Consider the following 13,960-nt stretch of genomic DNA (forward strand, 5'->3'; position numbering starts at 1 on the left):
CTATGAAAACCTTCTTTTTCATATTCATAATGGATTTTGAGCACAAGGCGCAGCATCAAAAGACTCACTTAAATGGAGGGATAAATGAGTAAATTTGAACTCAAAACATAACAATAGGTATTTGACAAAAAAAAAACCCTATTAACCTTCTTTTTTTATCGGTATTAATCTTCTTTTATCTTGGAATGCCTAAAGATAAAGAATGCTATGAATATTATCATTGAAGCTTCAAGCCTATATTTGAAACTTCATTGTCTCACAATCTACCGTTGCCGAGGTGAGAGGTGGGTAGCAACTCTCTGTGAACTTATTTTTTCCTCATCTTGCATATTCGTTTTTTATCCAGCGAGGTCGAGGTTCGATTTTGAAGAAAAGTAGTTACAGCCTCTGTGCACGAAGGTATGTCGTATTATTGCTTTATTTCTCTCTCCAGGTAGTGTATAACCTATTTTGACTTTATTTATTGGTATTTGTGAACATTTTTTTCTAATTTGAATGGTGTTGTATAGTTTCATTATGAGCCCTTGTCAGATTTCTGTGAGTTTCTGCGCATTTGGATTAAAATTATGAGGTTTCCCTTTTTTCCCTTGTAGTTTTGTTGATCTTTTGAATTTTCCTTTAAATTTGTTCTTATAAAAGGATGTTTATTTATATTTTCAATTTGACAATCTCCTTGCCAGCTGGTATGGGTTCTTCAATTATAATCAAGCTGTTCAGATCTCTGAGGCTGATTCTCATTAAACACTGTTACAACATCTTATCTACTTCTACTGGGTGCATCTCCTTTTATGCTTGGCAGCCTTGGCTTGCTGCTTTTTTGCATTTCCTTTTTTCTATTACCATTTCATCATCAGCAACTAAAACTTATAAAAAGAGAAACGAACATAAGTTAAAATTATTAAGATATTTTTTTTTTTGGTAAAGAGTTAAAAATACTAGGCTGTTGAGCTATTTGTGTACAATTGAGATCTACTTATATCTTAGCTTATAAGTTATCAATAGTGCAAAAGAGACTGCCGCAAATTCAATAAAGTGACTTGTAGTTTTACATTGGTCAATCTTCGCACTTCTACTTCTTTGGTCAGTTTTATAGCCTTTTGAAGATGTTTCAATCAAGCATTTTTATGTATGAATCTGGTGTAGGGTCCTCTTTTTGCACCATTTCTTCAGCAATTGACAAAAGATGATTTGAACAAGGTTTACTTTGGAGAATTCCAAATGTTGGATATCAATGGGGTGCACTGCTTTCTCATTAGAATTGGGTATGTTGCCTTGCTGATTCATTATTGATAACTTTGAATTATATGCTTATAGGCAGTGATGCATGTTGAGAAGCCCTTTGTGACCATTTGAGGTTTTAGACTGACTCCCCCAAACCCCCCACCCCAAAAAAAAAAAAAAAAAAAAAGGTTGATGTTTACTGCTTGATTTTTGTTTATTAATTAAATGATTGAATTTGAATTCACAGCCTAGGAGTTTAAGGCAGTCTACCTTTGATCACTTGGGTTTTTTTTTTTTTTTTTTTCTCCCCTTTTTGATAAGGAGAAATGCCTAAGAACCAACGGATACCAAATCCTGGGAAAATGTAGATTCACTTCCATCAAATACATTAACAGGATCTTATCATTGGGAAGTCCGAACACCTTGAACAAGTGATAGCGCCTTAGCTTGTTAGAGTAGCAAGAAGAAGCTAGTTGTCTTTAGCATAGTTGTCAAGGCGACGACTAGGCGTCCTGGCTGTTTGCCTGGGGCCTAGTTTACAATCGCCTTGTGTTTTGACACTTATTTATGCCAAATATCATTTAAGTAAATGATTTCATTTACTTAAGATATTATTCATAAATAAGCAAATACCCCTTATTTGAATCCAATAAAAATTGTTTAAAAATCAAATTTCAAAAGGATAAAAAGTTAACCCCCCAATCCAAGTGCAAAAATTGGATTTTGGTTATAGGGGTGATTTTCAACTTTTAAATACTGGGGTTTTTCTCAATTATGAAAATTTTATAACTTCTATCATGTTAAAACATTGCTAAAAACCAAAAGTCCGGTAAAATAATATTTGTTTTGATATCCATAAAATTATTTTCATTCAGGCGATTTTAACAGTATTTGCTCACTTAAAAATAAGTTTGACTGGAGCATAACTTTGTCATTACAAATCAAATTTAAGTAATCTTAGATTTGTTGGAAAACTGGTTTTATGTTATAATTAATACAAAAAGTCTCATATAAAAATAAAATCATTTGACCAGTCAAAACTTATTATAGAGCAAGAGCATTTCTCTGAATGTTGATTTTTTATAACTTAATATGACTTAATGTGAATTTGTTATGATTTAATATGGTTAAATGTTGATTTTTAATGACTTGATGTTGCTTAATCTTGATTTTTTATGATAGAAGGTATATAAAGCTTATTAAATAACGTTAGGAAATAGGGAAAATAAAAAATAACACTTAGTCGCATTGTTCGCCTTAAGGCGGGCGCTTTCTCGCCTATGCGCTTAGCCAACCCTCCACCGCCTTGGTTCGCCTTGGCGCCGTGACAACTATGGTCCCTAGAAAGCTTTGATGATGTTCAAAAATATAATTTTTTTCTTTATATCATCAGGAGAATTTTTGGTACTCATATTATCTTGAAAGGTACCTAGATTTTGGTTTCTAATAGAAACAATTCTGTTAAGTGCGAACCATACAGATTTCTGTTTCTTTCTGGTTAAAAAAATGATTTTTTTTTTCAACGTTACCATTCAACATTTAAGATGTAGAATCACTCCAAAAACACAAAAATGCAAAAACTGTCAAACCCAGAATCAAGTTTTTAAACACAGAAACATTACAATATAGAATCACTCTCTAATAGTATTCGGTTGAGTGGGTTTATTTATAATAATTGAAATGCGAGAGGATGGACATAATAAGGGTAAACATAAATTGGAAGATAATGAAAACTTTCTATTTTTTTCGTAAAACCCAGTTCTGGTCTTCCACGCCTCTTCTCCACGTTCTCCTTTTCCTCCAAGCTGAAAACGTTGGTTGACGAATCCACCACTTATGTGAGCCTGTAAAAGTATTAAATTCACTGACAAATGACTTATTACTCTAGTACTACTTGGCCAACGGCCAGCCACTCCTCTATACAGGTAACTCTCACGCCACCTACTCTTGGTTTGTGTATGGGACTCTATGTATGTTTGTGAACCATTAATGGCAGCTTCTTCCTTCAAATGATGCTCATAAACTAAAAATATTAGGTCTATTTTAAAGGGGAATTGGATTCCAAGGCCGGCAGAAACGATTTCTTAGACAATGGAGGTTTTCTTCCCCCTTTTTTTGGATGATTCTTTGCGAGTCTTCTAACATCCCCTGTTCTTCCCTCCCCCTTTTGTTGCCAATTTCTCTACTAGCCTAAGGCTCCCCTTCCCTTCTCTGTATCCCTCCCCTATTCAGGACCGAAGGCTACGAATAAGGGGGAAGCCCCCGGCCTCTCTCTCTCTCTGTGCTAAATCCTCCCATGTAGTTCAAAAACTCAATGGTACCAATTTAATCACTGCCTGCTGTCCTGAATGTGAGTGGGTGCAGGTGTGCAGGAGAGGGTAGGGAAGGGAGTGAAACTGGAAATAACTGCAGGAATGAAGGTGAATGCCGAGTCATATGCCTTTTGAGTAAAAAATCAATGCCTTATTAGTTCACAAGGGTTATAATGCTTTATGACTATCTCTGAAGTCTTATAGTAGCCAAATTTTTTTCTTGATTGGAAGATGATTTGTTTGATGAGAATATGGATGCAGTTTGTTTTGCTTGGTTCTAAATTGATTTGTGAATTAAGTTCCTTTTTGTTGTGTGTTTCAACACACATGGATCTAATCAAAGACAGAAAAAGAAAACAACACTACAGATCAGTAAAATCTACTTAAATGAGGTTGGCTAAATTTATTCTTGTTCTCCAATCAGATCTATTCGAGGTCATACTTGGGACAAGACCTAAACTACGCATGTCTTTCCACACTGCTTCTCCTATGGTCATTTTATGCCTGCCCCTAGCTCTTTTAGCTCCTTAAATATGAATTAGGTCACTCCTCCTGATGTCAGCCGATTATAGGTGTAACCAACTTCAGCAGATGATCATAGAAAGACTCCAACAATTATTAACAAACACATTCAGATTCACAATAATTCTGAAATTTAGACAAAACCCTAATTTAGGTCAAAACTTCAACAAGTCATAACTTACACAATAGGGTTCTGTTGGGGCTGAAATTTGGACTGAATGGAGATCTTGTATGGCCAAACAAACTATCAAAATTTGATCTTTATATTCTTATTGACTAAGAAATATAAATAATAAATAACTACCTAATCCGGTTCAAGATTTAAATCTACAATATTAGCCTTATAGAATTGACCCATTTCAAAAGTTAACCCAAAAATATGAAGCCCATGGCCTACACAACCCATTGGACACTAAAAAATAATACATATTAGTACAATAGGGCTGTTAAAAGGCTGGCTTGATGGGACAAAACTGAACCAGAACTGGTTCTTTATCTTAGCAGCTCTATCTACATCACCGCCTTACTGGTGCATCCGTAGGCCTCTGTTGCACATGGCCATACCACCTTAGACGACATTTGTCGAGCTTGTCATGGATCAGGGAAACTCCCAAATCAACTTTAACATGGTTATTCCTTACTTTATACTTTCTAGTTTTGCCACACTTCCATCTCCACATCATCATCTCTGTTATACATAGCTGTCCCGTACATCATAACTGGTCGAATGAATGTCCTATAGAATTTTCCTTTAAGCTTAAAACGGATATGACAGTCACACAACACTCAAGATGCACATCTCCACTTCATTCATCCCACTTTAATCCTTTGTGAAACATCTTCTATATCACATTCTTTAGTTATGGTTGTCCCCATATTCCTAAAATGATCACTTTGTGATACCTCTTTGTCCTCAATCTTCACCATTTAAAAAATTATCAATCGTAGTGTGACCAAGGATTAAAGTATTGGTATTGGGTATCATATTGATACCCACCGATACTGATATGATAATGCGATATGATACAGATCGATACTTTAAACCTTTCATATAGTAACTCTTTTAAAGATACTAATGCGTGTATCGATACCCATTGATACCGATATGATACAACCGATACAATACGATACAAACCGATACTATGAACCCCTAGTGTGACTGAGGTTACACATCATATACTCCATCTTCGTTCTTCTTATTTTAATAGCTCTTGATTCCAAGGTTGACCTCCATAGCTCCAAGTTAATGTTACTCCTAGTTTTTGCCTTATCCACCAAAACAATATCATCAACAAAGAGCATAAACCATATAAACTCATCTTGAATGTTCCTATTTAAGTCATCTATGATAAGTGTTCCATCTTCGTTCTTCTCATTTTAAAACCTCTTGATTGCAAGGTTGACCTCTATAGCTCCAACTTAGCGTTAATCCTATTTGTTGTCTTGTCCACCAAAACAATATCATCAACAAAGAGCATAAACTACAGAAACTCATCTTGAATGTTCCTAGTTAAGTCATCCATGATAAGCGCAAACAAATAAGAGCTTAAAGTTGATCTTTGATGTAGTCCAATTGTAATTAGGTATTCACTTCCTTACCCTCCCACAATTCTCACACTGGTCGTCGTGCCCTCATATAACGAAAACAACAAACTCAGCTTTATCCCAACTTAGTGGGGTTGGCTAAATGGATCCAAATAAAACATTGCAGAGAAAATTGAGGTCTAAACAGAAAAGGGGAATGAAGAAATGAGATGAGAAATAAAAATGAAAGGTGACAAATGAAACATGGAAAATGAAGGTAAGATGAAAGAGGTACAACCCAACAAGTCAGGAGAATCTCAACTAATGGGCTCCATGGAGATCCTTGCTTTCCAATAGGTTCTATCCGAGGTCATACTTGGTACATGACTTAGACTGTGCATGTCATTCCTAACAACTTCTCCCATAGTCTTTTTAGGCATGCCCTTAGCTCCTTTAGCTCTTTTAATTGGACTTCTATCACTTCTCCTTACTGGGGCGTCTCTAGGCCTCCATTGAATGTGACCATACCACCTCAAACGACTTTCTCAAAGTTTATCATTGATTAGGGAAACTCCAAAATCAGCCCTAATATGTTACTTCCTTACTTTTCTGCACATCCATCTTAACATCCTCATCTCTGCTACACAAAGCTTAGCAATATGACACTTCTTAACTACCCAACATTCTGCACCATACATCATAGCAGGTCGTACAACAGTTTTGTAGAACTTTCCTTTAAGCTTTAAAGGGATACATCGGTCACACAGTACTCTGGTCGCACCTCTCCACTTCATATATCCCACATTAATTCTCTGAGAAGCATCCTATGTCACCTTCTTTATTTATGATTTATCCTAAATATTCTAGAATATTCACTTTGCGGTATCTCTTTCCTCAATTTTCACTATATCATTATACATCATAGTGTGACTAAAATTACACATAATACACTCCGTCTTCGTTATACTAATCTTAAAATATCTTGTTCCAGGGTTGATCTCCACAACTTTAACTTAACATTAATCCTTGCTTTTGTCTTGAATGCTCTTGGTTAGATCATCCATGATAGGCGCAAATAAATAAGGGCTTAAGGCTGATCCCTAATGTAACCTAATTATAATTGGGAATTCCTTGCCTTGACCTTCCATGGATCTCACACTAATCTATATGCCCTCATACATATCATTAATTACATCCACATATTTACTCAACGCCCCTCTTTTCCCTAAAACATGCTGGGATTAAAAGGGGACTCTGTCATATGCTTTGTTTAGGTCAATAAAGATCATATGAAGATTCTTCTTGTTATCTCTATTTCTATAAGCCTCCTCAATAACTAGGTAGACTCTGTCGTGGATCTACTTTATATAAAGCCAAATTGGTTCACCAAGATATGAGTCTCTCTTCTCAAACGAACTTCAACAACCTTCTCCCAAAGTTTCGTAGCGTGGCTCATTAGCTTTATGCTTCTATAGTTATTATCGCTTTCTTATACATATCTTTAATTATAACTATATATTTACTCAATACTCTTCTCTAGTACATGCTAGATTATCTCTCTAGGGACTCTGTCATAAGCTTTTCCAGGTCAATAAAGACCATATGTAGATTTTTCTTACAAGTTCTAAATCTTTCCATGAGCCTCCTGAGTAAGTAAATAGATTCTGTTGTGAATCTACCCTGTATAAAACCAAATTGGTTCTTTGAGATATTAGTTTCTAATGCAGGAGTAGATTACAGGAAACTAACCCCCACAATTTATAGACCCCAAACAAGACAAATAGGACCAGGAAACAAGGGAATAAAACCATCAAATAAACCCCCAAGGGTACAATACCAATATAGGAGTAAAACCAGCCCAAAATCCAACCCGATAGGAGAGAGAAAAACTTGCTATAGAACTGGAGAGAGAGAGAGAGAGAGAGAGAGAGAGAGAGAGAGAGGGCCTGTGGAGAAAGGGAAGAAATCCCTGAGTGAACTTAGAGTTGCAGGGGAGAAGAGAAGAAGAGGGGGTTTAGGGGTCACACGACTTGCACTATACCGGCACTAAAACCTTCAAATAAATTCGTCATTTAAAATTTGTCTAATACTTGTGTTGCATGCTTTTATATAATAAACTGAAATTAAAACTTGCCTTATAAAATCTAAAATTAAATTAGCAACTCCTAATTTGCTTCTTAAATTTTAACTAATGAAATTAGAAACAGAATAAAACTTAAATTGGTAACTCCCTAATTGATTATTAACTACCCAAATAAAAAGATTGCAAATAATCTCCAAATAAAATAAAATCCTAAAGATCCTAATGAATCCAAAAATCCAATCGGACCCGGTTCATCTCGGTTGAAATTGCTCGAAGGGTCAACCCGGTTCAACAGCATTAATTCTGCATCAACTCCCCCGATGTTGAGAAAAACTGGTCCACAAGTTTTAAAGAATGATAACAATAAAAACTCACGACTGGGGGTGAATTGCTTGTCATTTACATCGCGAACAAAATCCGTGATGTGAAGCTTTGGAGGTGCATTCAACTCTGGAAAATCATGGGGAAGAACGAATTCATGATGCAGAACAAGTGGTACTGCATTGATGTCCTTCATTGCTTGATCCACAATTTTCTCACTTTCTGTTGTCATCACCTGTTCTACAATAGGACGGTCTTCAACTTTTGTTGATGTCTCTAGTTCATCTTGTGGTTGTACTGGGGGTATCACTTTCTTTAACTCAACCGGTCCATGAAGATCAAATTTTCTACGCATGTAGTAAGTTTGGAGGGTACACACATTTGTTGTCACGATCAAGTATGCCGTTCCGTTGTTCCAACCAGCCTCGACCTAATTTAATGATGCGCTAAGGAGAGTCAAACACTTAACAAAAAGCATCATCATAATAAGGAGGAACAAAAAATTCAACAAATACGTTACCCTCCGACTCGAAAAAAATTTGACTAGTTTTTGACAACATATCCACCACAGATCTGGAGACGAAATTGTCATCCAGTCGCTCATCAATTAACAATTTAGCAGGCTTTCCATTGGGTAAACGAACTCTGAACTTGAACACAAAAGATTCCATGACCAGATTTGTACTCAGATCCGGGTTCCAAATCTTGGAATCAAGCTGCTTATAGGCCCACAAGAATGGTAGATAGCTCAAATTAATGAGCTGGTGGAAAATCCATAATATCCAAGGCAAACAGGTTCTTAAAAGTGAACAAACAGTAACGGACATAACCGGAAAGGTCCGGAATTAAAACTTTTTAAAGGATGGGCTAGTCTGGAAATTAAAAAGAGTGAGGTAAATAGAATTAAAGTTTAGTCACAAGGGGATGTTGTGTAATTGTAACAATCTGTCCTTACTTCTAATTATTGAAACTTGCTTTCTTCAACCTTGGAAACCCACGATATAACATAGAACCAGCGGGGTTCATATATCAACACAGAGACAGTGGCGGTGGTTGATGGTAGCAAGGGCAGTTTCTGTTCAACCTACGACCGAGGAGGGTGGAGACGGTACTGCGACTGCACGAAGACTTCGGTTGAACCTTTCTCCTTCGCCTGGAGGAGGAGCTACTGCTGGTAGCGACTCACGGAAGCCTTCGAACCAGGTATGTGTTCTGAAATTCTGTTTCTATCTTCTCTCTTCGCTCTTCTCTCTTCTCGTCTTCTTCTGATTCTGTCCTCTCTCTCTCTCTCTTCTGTTCTGATTTTTTTTTCTTCTTTTCTGTGCTCTAGCAGAACCCTAGGATGGGTCGTGTGTTGATTGAAGGGAATACAGGGAGCAGAGGAGCGGGGTTCATATATCAACACAGAGCAACGAGTTCTTTTTTTTTTTTTTTTTCGTTGGCAGTGTCTAGGAAAAAAAAATGGCAATGGAGGCTGCTGAATGGGAGAGCGGTGGGTTGTGACTGGAATTGGAAGGAAGGGTTGGGGTTCTGGTTTGATTCCTCTATTTTGCAATCGAGACTTTTTTTTTTTTTTTTTTTCCCATAGGGTTGGGACGGAAATATGATGAGGAAAGGAAAGGGAGATGGTTGCTTCAGCAACCTTAAGGAAAGGTGAGAGCTGCTGGAAGACAGAGGAGGGTTAGGGGAAAGGATTTATTTATTTATTTATTATTTTTTATTGCTGTTCTTGGTTTCTACAGAAACCAGAACTGAGAAGGGGAAGAAGATAGGGAAGGAAAAGAAAACGAAGGAGATGGGCCCTTCGGCTCTGATACCCCTTGCTTGTAGAGAAAGGGAAGAAATCCCTGAGTGAACTCAGAGTTGTAGGGGAGAAGAGAAGAAGAGGGGGTTAAGGGGTCACACGACTTGCACCATATCGGCACTAAAACCTTCAAATCAATTCATCATTCAAAATTTGTCTAATACTTGTGTTACATGCCTTTATATAATAAACTGAAATTAAAACTTGCCTAATAAAATCTAAAATTAAATTAGCAACTCCTAATTTGCCTCCTCAATTCTAACTAATGAAATTAGAAACAGAATAAAACTTAAATTGGTAACTCCCTAATTGACTATTAACTACCCAAATTAAAAGATTGCAAATAATCCCCAAATAAAATAAAATCCTAAAGATCCTAATGAATCCAAAAATCCAATCGGACCCGATTCATCTCGGTTGAAATTGCCCGAAGGGTCAACCCGGTTTAACAACATCAATTCTGCATCAGAGGTGCGGCTAGGTCTGTAGGCCTCCAATTGAGCTGCACTCTTGGGTGTAGGTGGTCCCTAAGAAGGGTACAAAAACCTAAAAATTTGAAGGACTTCCGATGGTCGGTTGCTGAGATGTTCACTTTCTTGAAAATCAGACCTAGGAGAGAGAATTTATCGGAATTCTGCAGGGACAGCAGCTGTTAGCCTTGAATTGTTCTTCCAAGATGGATTGATTGATCCACTAATGATGTGGAACAACCCCAAGCAAGACCAAGCAGATCTGACTTCAAATGGAGGAGATATTGGAGATCGATTGGACTTTAAAACAGGAATTCCTTTGCTGGTCGATTCTGATTTAATAGGGCTTGATAGATCTGAAAACTCTTTTGGAAATCTCACAGTAACAATAATTAAGAACTGAAAATAGTAATGGAAACTAAGAAGAAAAAACAAGATGGAGGGTTGAGAAGGATGAAAGATGATAAAGGAATGGGTATCTCACCCCTTAGGTTTTGGGTATCACACCCCTCAAAGGTTTAGTGATGCGGATCCTGGTTCCAAAAGTCGGAATCGGATTGCTTAGGGGCCCATAATTAACAACTAAAAGTCTAAAACAGTTTTCAAAGAAGCAGGGGCATTCTTGTAAATCCAGGCACAACTCTAGCACTTAAAAGAGATGAAAATAGATATTGGGGACAAACTGAAATAGAAAATAGAAGGGAAGGGGTATTCTGAAATTACTAATATAATAGGGGAATATTAGAGCATAGGTTTAGGACACAGGGGCTTAAGTGTAAAATTAATAATTATCTCCAAATTAAAGCACGATTTTGTTGGGGTTGTCTTCAACCTCTAGACAACCACAAGAGAGGCAGCAGAATAGGGAAACGAAAAACAGAAGAGCCTTGTTGGTACCTGTCGGCTGGGCCTGATACTCCAAGCAAATAATCGCCACAACCTGCTCTTCCAAAGGCAATAGGTTCAACTAGGGATAACCAGCAGCAAAGAGATCTTTGGACAAAATCCAGGTCTGGCGGTGGAGCTTCTAGTAGTTCAGTTGCAGATCTGATTTCCCACCATAGAAGAATCCAGATGGCTTGAGTTCAAAGAGGGTGAGTCGCATAGTCACAGGCAACCTTCGATCCAACTCTTAGGGTCTACCGATGGGAGCCCAAACTTTAGCGACGTGTTCTTCAGTTCCGGGAGGTATTGCTCAGAATAGGTATGGAAGAAAATGTCCATGAAAGTAATAAAGGGAAAGAGGAAGAAATAGAAGAAGTAAAAGAATGGTAGGGAAGGATAAGGAGAGAACTTCAGAGAGGAAAGAAGAAGAAAGTTTAGGGAGGGGAAGAGGAAGATGCAAACTCCACGGCAACCATGGGAGACCCAAAATTATCAAGTTCTAACTCTTCAAAGTTCTTCAGAACTGAAATTCCATATTGTATTACATGACTAAAGGAAAACTCAAAGCATCTCAATAGTAACTAATTAAAAATGGAAATTAGCTTAGATAGAAACTGAAATAAAAATCCAAGCTAAATAAAATACCACAAATTAATTTGTAAACCAAAAAGGAAAGTAAATAAGAAAATTCCTAAATCAAAGAGATCCCTTCCATTGCCCAACTGCATCAGCTCTCCCGGTCTTAAAAGAACTCGACTCCATCTAGTTATGTCGTGCTCTCAAGATACCCTTGTAAGTTGCTCGTTGATGAGGTGGCACGTATCTCAAAGCAGAAGATGAGAACATAACACTAAGAGGAGGGAGAGTAGGCTAATGTATCACTGGAGTAGGATTCAGTCGACGACGTGGAATGTCTGATAATGCTTGTGGCCTCATTAACTACATACGACCTCCTTGCTTCACCTTGATGGTGTTCCATGCGCCATCATAGAGAATGCCTACATGTTGCTGCCAAGGTCGCTCTAGAAGAATGTCTTAGTGCGCCAATGGGGTGACCAAACATGTGACATGGTACTGTAACGGCCCAAACTGTAAGTGTACTCGAACAACTACAGTGGCCTCTTCTCGGGCTGTGTGTTCAAAACCTCGCACGTGAATCTTCTTGAAAAGTTGCTTCTGTGGAAGGTTGTGCTTGAATAAATTCAGCAGATTTGAAGTTTGCTTCTGCCCCAATATCAACAACTGTATGAACATCAGTAGATTCAGAACCGTGTAGAAGAGTACCTTTCTGTCTGAAGAGAGGAGCCTTGTCAACTAGTCTGTTTGAAAAGGATGAAAGACTAGCTAAATGAGCTTCTACATCCTCATCACCATAGTCGAACATATTATCTGCCTCGAGGGGATAAGAATATAAAGCAGATTCATCATCACTTTTCTCAATTGGTTGCTTCTCTACTGCATTCACAGAACGAGTCCTCTTGGGACACTTGTTGGAGTAGTGACCCTTCTCGCCACAACTATGGCATCTGATGTTCTTCACCCCAACACTATCCTTGTTGAACTCTGACCTTTTTTCTTGAACTCTGCGAGCTTCAGGCTTCTTTTCCTTCATATAAGGGTGGAGGTCTATAAACTGAAGAAGTCTTGAGCATACCCTTCCAATAAATGGACTTCTCTTCAGCTGTCTTGGCATGAGTCGCTGCCACATCAACGGACCTGCAATCAGTGTTAGCCAACTCGAGTCGGATCTCAGTACTTAGCCCACTGATATATTGCTCACCCGTTGCTGATCTGTTTCCTGAAGTCGACACCTTGAAGACAGTTTGTGGAACTCAAGGGTGTAGGAATCCACATCCTCGTTACCTTGTTGCAAGTTAAGCAGTTTATGGAATATTATCTTCTCATAATTAAGAGGAACAAATTTTCCGTCAGAATCTGCTTCATGACCTCCCAATTGGTAATGAGTGCAAGTCTCCTGACAAACCTTGAATGCAGTACATCATCCCACCATGAACATGCATATCCAATAAACTTGGTGAGGATGAGTTCACACTTTTTCTTGTCTGAAAGAGATTTATATGCAAAAATCTCTCAACTTTGATAAGCCAGTCAAGAAATTCCTCAGGTCCCTTTTCACCACTGAACTCTGGAACCTCAACTTTGATGCCATAATCTTTGTCAGAAAATTGTCGGGTAACATCTTGGGGTATAATAGGATCACGTTGCACTCGGTGAGGTGTATCTTCAATCCGTAGGGCATTAAATTGGGGAGGTAGTGTAGATGGTCCTTCATCGACTCGCATTTCAGACTTTTGCATAAAGGTAAGAATCTTAGCGAGGGCACCTTGAGTGTCGTCCATGAACTTGTCATATTTGGCCTCATTCTTCTTGACCCTAGCATTAGTTTTCTATTGGTTCTCAAGTATTTTGCGGTACAATTTGTGCAACTCAACATTGGTGATTTGACCTGTCATGGTTAGAGAAGTGTAGGAAATTTGTTCTGATACCACTTGATGCGGATCCGGGTTTCAAAAGTCGGAATCAGATCGCTTAGGGGCCCACAATTAACAACTAAAACAATTTTCAAAGCAACAGGGGCATTCTTGTAAATTTAGGCACAATTCTAGCACTTAAAAGAGATGAAAATAGATACTGGGGTCAAACTGAAAAAGAAAATAGAAGGGAAGGGGTATTCTGAAATTACTAGTAGAATAGGGGAATATTAGAGCACATGTTTAGGACACAGGGGCTTTAGTGTAAAAATTAATAATTTTCTCATTATTAAAGCACGATTTTGTTGGGGTTGTCTTCAACCTCT

General features: G+C 37.8%; 1 protein-coding gene across 14 annotated transcripts in view; it reads left to right on the forward strand.

Moving 5' to 3' along the window:
- The window catches only part of LOC122069748, a 34,620-nt gene that overhangs the window by 4,887 nt on the left and 15,773 nt on the right, over positions 1–13,960 (forward strand). For 10 of the 14 annotated variants that reach the window (XM_042633822.1, XM_042633823.1, XM_042633831.1 and 7 more), the window contains one exon: positions 1,144–1,262. The gene's annotated coding sequence lies outside the window, so the exon portion shown is untranslated. Of the gene's footprint in view, positions 1–346; positions 400–1,143; positions 1,263–3,585; positions 3,642–13,960 lie in introns of all 14 variants that reach the window. The other 4 variants (XM_042633821.1, XM_042633824.1, XM_042633826.1 and 1 more) reach the window with 2 other exon arrangements.

The sequence above is a fragment of the Macadamia integrifolia genome, unplaced genomic scaffold, assembly GCF_013358625.1.
Source record: "Macadamia integrifolia cultivar HAES 741 unplaced genomic scaffold, SCU_Mint_v3 scaffold693, whole genome shotgun sequence".
Classification (NCBI taxonomy): Eukaryota; Viridiplantae; Streptophyta; class Magnoliopsida; order Proteales; family Proteaceae; genus Macadamia; species Macadamia integrifolia.